The sequence below is a fragment of the Zea mays genome, chromosome 9, assembly GCF_902167145.1.
Source record: "Zea mays cultivar B73 chromosome 9, Zm-B73-REFERENCE-NAM-5.0, whole genome shotgun sequence".
In the NCBI taxonomy this organism is placed as follows: Eukaryota; Viridiplantae; Streptophyta; class Magnoliopsida; order Poales; family Poaceae; genus Zea; species Zea mays.
The window spans coordinates 112414998-112420697 of record NC_050104.1 but is presented as its reverse complement, the minus strand read 5'-3'; positions in this window follow the sequence as shown (position 1 = coordinate 112420697).

The following is a 5700-nucleotide window of genomic DNA, read 5'->3' as shown; positions in this document are numbered from 1 at the left end:
GGTGAAGGCAAGTGTCCTCAGTCCCATTATGTCCCATTTATTTTATAATACACTGTCCCGCATACTATGAACAACCTAAGGATTTACTAGCTTTCTATTTACCTTGTCCTTGATTTACCTTTTGGGTTACTATGGTTAACTGCATGCTAGCGCTTTACCCTAATTAACGAACATGATGAGAATTACTTGATGATACGATGCTTTTATTTTGGATACGATGGTGGTATACTTGTGATATTTTTAGGGGACTCAGGCCATTTTCCTGAGTACCTCTCCGTAAGGACCTGTTCGTTGAGAGACCACCCGGGATAACAGTGCAACCATGAGGGTGAAATGGGATGCCCTTAGCTAATTAATTAGAGGAACTAGAGGTGTAGTTGCTTCGCCGTCGTGCCGTCAATGGGGTCCAGGCACAGTGCTTGCTCTGCCGAGGCCGAGTGCCGAGGTTCTTTCGTTTTGCTTTTTATTAGTCACTCTCCTGCGGGGAGAGGTACTGTGTTTATCAAACTGGAGAAACCTAACGGACGGCTATGATCTCTAGGGAATCTTTTTAAAAGCTACAGTAGTGATACCCTGTCGGACCACCTAGGAAGTGATCAATGGGGATTAGCTCTCCCCGGGCAGAACGGGAATCACGGCTCATGGGTAAAGTGTGCGACCTCTGCAGAGGGTAGTGAAACTGATATATCAGTCGTGCTCACGGTTAAGAGCAGCCTTGGGATCCTCTTTGATTAGAGATACAGATGGTTCGAGATACAATGGTTCTATTAATGTTGTTGGTTCGATGATGATCATGATGTTTCCTCGATGAGGAAACGACTCAGGGGATGGTTATATAATAAAACTTGGCTCCTACAAATAATAAATACCTAACCAACTAAAAGCAACTGTGAGCCTAACCCCACATAAAAGCTAGTCCACTTCAGCCAAACGGGGCATTTGCTGAGTACGTTGATGTGTACTCATCCTTGCTTTACCACAAAACACCAGGTTGTCCCCATTGCAACCACTGCTCAGGAGAAGACGAAGTCGTGGAAGGAGACTTCTAGGAGTTCCAAGACTACGACGAGTTTTAGGTGTGGGTTGGCGGCAACCCCCAGTCAGCTGCCTGTGAAGGCCTTATATTTACTGCGTTTCGCTAGCACTTTGATTTATCAGTTAAGTTGATGACTATGTGGATGTCTATGACTCTGTGATGTAATAAGTTAATACCCTTTTATGTTATTATTCGAGCACTGTGCGATGATGTTCATTTATGTAATCGCTGTGTACGTGAGTTCTGATCCTGGCACGTACATAGTTCGCATTCGGTTTACCTTCCAAAACCGGGTGTGACAGAGCCTCCCTACTGATCAGAGGTTCGAAGGCTGGCCCCTCGGAAGGGTTCGACAGCCGCCTCAGATCGCGTGGGCTCTACACCCACTACTGGTCAGAGGTTCGAAGGCCGGCCCCTCGGAAGGGTTCCACGGCCTCCTCAGGCTACTCGGGCTCCGCGCCCATTACTGATCAGGGGTTCGAAGGCTGGCCCCCGAAGGGTTTACAGTCGCCTCAGACGCCGAGCGAGGGATGACCATGGGTACGTTCGATACATAACCAAGGCTCGGGCTGCGCTCCCGAGGTACCCTAGGACATTTCTGAGACCAGCGGGAACGATCTTGTAACGGAATCCCATCAGAGGGAGGCATCGAGCCCTCGGACCCCGTCGCCAGGGGACCGGGTCCGGCAGATCACCCACAGGTACTTTTGGGCATGCCTCTAGGCCCCTAGCCGACCCCCAACGAACTGGGCACGGACGTCCACTCGGATTACCCGCTTGCAGCTCATCGGAGACACCATGTTCGGCGCCCATCAAGGGCAACATGGCGCTTTCCCCCTCCTCCTTGTGGAAAGGCGACGCAGGGGCGTATGTAAAAAAGTCGAGTCTGTCCCTGATCGCCCTCTCACCCTGTGCAGAGGCTCGGGGGCTGCTCTCGCAAACCCGGCTCCGGCCGAACCGTTGACAACGTCAACATACCAGCCCGAGAACTTGGGACCCGACCGTACACCCGGGCTACGACCAGCTCGCATGAGGGACGACCAGACCAGCCGAAGCATTACACGAGGCATTAAGACCTCGGAGGAGTGAAACCACTCCTCCGAGGCCTCGGGGGCTACACCCGGCGGGTGCGCTCGCGCGCACCCACCGGAACAAAACGCAACCGAGAAAGGCTGGTCCCCTTGCAAAAAAGTGCGACGAAAGCCTCCAAGCGAGTGCTAACACTCCCTTTGAGGCTCGGGGGCTACTGTCGGGACCATAATTAGGGGTACCCTCAAGGCTCCTAATTCTCAGCTGGTAACCCCCATCAGCATAAAGCTGCAAAGGCCTGATGGGTGCGATTAAGTCAGGATCGGTCCATTCGAAGGACGCGATCACGCCTCGCCCGAGCCTAGCCTCGGACAAGGGCAGCCGACCCCGGAGGATTTCCGTCTCGCCCGAGGCCCCCCTCCAGCGGCGAACATGCTTCCGGCTTGCCCGAGGCCCTGTCTTCGCCAAGAAGCAACCCTGACCAAATCGCCGCACCGACCGACCAAATCGCAGGAGCATTTAATGCAAAGGTGGCCTGACACCTTTATCCTGACGCGCGCTCCCCAGCTGGCAGAGCCGAAGTGATCGCCGTCACTTCGCCGCTCCACTGACCGGTCTGACAGAAAAACAGTGTCGCCTGCGCCGCTCCGACTGCGGTGCCACTTGACAGAGTGAGGCTGACAGGCAGTCAGGCCCGGCCGCAGGCACCGTAGGAAACTCCGCTCCGCCCGACCCAGGGCTCGGACTCGGGCTAAGCCTCGGAAGACGGCGAACTCCGCTCCGCCCGACCCAGGGCTCGGACTCGGGCTAAGCCCCGGAAGACGGCGAACTCCACTCCGCCCGACCCAGGGCTCGGACTCGGGCTAAGTCCCGGAAGACGGCGAACTCCGCTCCGCCCGACCCAGGGCTCAGACTCGGGCTAAGTCCCGGAAGACGGCGAACTCCGCTCCGCCCGACCCAGGCTCGGACTCGGGCTAAGTCCCGGAAGATGGCGAACTCCGCTCCGCCCGACCCAGGGCTCGGACTCGGGCTAAGTCCCGGAAGACGGCGAACTCCGCTCCGCCCGACCTAGGGCTCGGACTCGGGCTAAGTCCCGGAAGACGGCGAACTCCGCTCCGCCCGACCCAGGGCTCGGACTCGGGCTAAGTCCCGGAAGACGGCGAACTCCGCTCCGCCCGACCCAGGGCTCGGACTCGGGCTAAGTCCCGGAAGACGACGAACTCCGCTCCGCCCGACCCAGGGCTCGGACTTGGGCTCAGCCCCAGAAGACGACGAACTCTGCTCCGCCCGACCCCAGGGCTCAGACTCCGCCCTGGCCTCAGCCGACGGTCTCCGCCTCGCCTCAACCAGGGGCTCGGACTCGACCTCGACCACGAAAGACAGACTTGACCTCGGCCTCGGAGGAGCCTCCACATCGCCCAACCTAGGGCGCAGACCAGCCACGTCAATAGGAGGCGCCATCATCACCCTACCTCGAGCTGACTCAGGCCACGGGGAACAAGACCGGCGTCCCACCTGGCTCGGTCCACCAGATGGGCAATGATGGCGCCCCCGCATATTCTGTGACGACGGTGGCTCTCAGCCCCCTTACGAAAGCAAGAGGACGTCAGCAAAGACTCGACAGCCCCGATAGCTGTCCCTCCGCCAGGCTCCAGCACTCCTCCGACGGCCACGACATCACACCAGCTAGGTGCCAAAATCTCTCCGGCTGCCACGACAGCATGTACTTAGGGCGCTAGCTCTCCTCCGCTAGACACGTAGCACTCCGCTATACCCCCCATTGTACACATGGATCCTCTCCTTACGCCTATAAAAGGAAGGACCAGGGCCCTCTTAGAGAGGGTTGGCCGCGCGGGGACGAGGACGAGACAGGCGCTCGCTTGAAGCCGCTCGCTCCCTCTCCCGCGTGGACGCTTGTAACCCCCTACTGCAAGCGCACCCGACCAGGGCGCGGGATGAACACGAAGGTCGCGGGATTTCCACCTCTCTCACGCCCATCTCCGGCCACCTCGCTTTCCCCCCTTCGCGCTCGGCCTCGCGCTCGACCCATCTGGGCTGGGGCACGCGGCGACATTCACTCGTCGGCTTAGGGACCCCCCCGTCTCGAAACGCCGACAACGTGCATATCCTTATATACCATATAGGCTATACGAATGAAATACTTCCCAAAACCATGAACAAAATTTTTGGCAGGGACATGTAATGAATTTAAATGCAGCAGTGATATAGCAGGAAGGAACATAACCAATTTAGTGAAGTATAACACTGATAATGTTGTGAATGTTAAGGGCAATGTATGACAATGATATTTAAATAAAATTGAGTACTAGGGTATAGAGATGTTTCTCATAGCTTGGTCATGACTTATAGAAACTTGTAGTAGCCGTGACATAATACGTCAGTTGTTTGTATATGATTGGTTAATTCTATCATTAGTTCATCGACAGATATTGTGGAAATAGGTGAGTGTTGCACAAAACTTGAAGGATACAAAAGAACAAGCAATGTACTCCATGTAAGGAGAAACAAATCTGACATAATAAAGAACTGCGTGCTCAGACATATGTTGGTGAACAATACAAAATGTTCATGGACAGATATTGTGAAAAAGGTGAGGGTTGTACACATAACTTGAACAATACAAATTAACAGACATTGTAGTGAATGTAAGGAAATATAATACGACATACTAAAGATATGTGTGTTCAGCCATATTTGGGTCAACAGAACAAAGTCATGTAGTTGTAGTAAGAATATACACACCAACTATATGAAGGTCCAAACAATTTATCTATCCTCCAGTCGTATCCAAGGGTGACAAAAATTTGTGATGAAGTAGAGCAATACAATAAGGTACGACATAGACCTAAAAATTTTACTGAACATCATGCATAGTAACTAAGGAAGTAAAGGACCCTCTGAAATGTTAATGACACTTTGACCTACTGTAATAAACAATGACCATTACTTTGGCTCGGGTAAGGTAACACATTTTGGCTTACCGTAGGATGAATCATGCTGATACTTTACTAAAATGGTCTATTGTTGTGGATAGTGGGGAGCAAAAATATTTGGCACAAGACATGACAGTTTAAGGCAGATTCGAAGTGAAGCTGTAGTGTAGGGTTTCAAAATTATGGCAATCTGCAGACCAATAGGCCGTAATAGTTTGCAGTAGCATTTGTTGCGCTAAATATCAAGGATATTCAGCAGGATTTAGAGTACCATATAAATTTAACCCTAAAAGGCACACCAGATCCGTGGACTTGTTTGCACCGGTGATAAATCGATTGTTCTCGGATGTAATAAAGTATACTTAACAGGAATAGTCGATTCGTGTAGTAATTAGTTCATCAAACAGGGCCGCATGAAGTACACAAACCATAGGAGACGAAGGGTGTACCTCAAGATCCGAAGATTTCGGCCGAAAGAAGAGGAATCAAAGCGAAGATGTCCGGATCTGTGGAAGGCGTCGATGCTCGGAGCGGGAAACGAAGGAAGCGGTCACGACGAACCTCGGCGGACTCGGATTTGCGGCCTCTTCGTCTTCGGTCGCGACCGGACCTGCTTGCTGAGCACCTCGACTTCGTCGTCCACAGACCCGACGGGGACCGGCGCAGACGCGACCTTCCCGC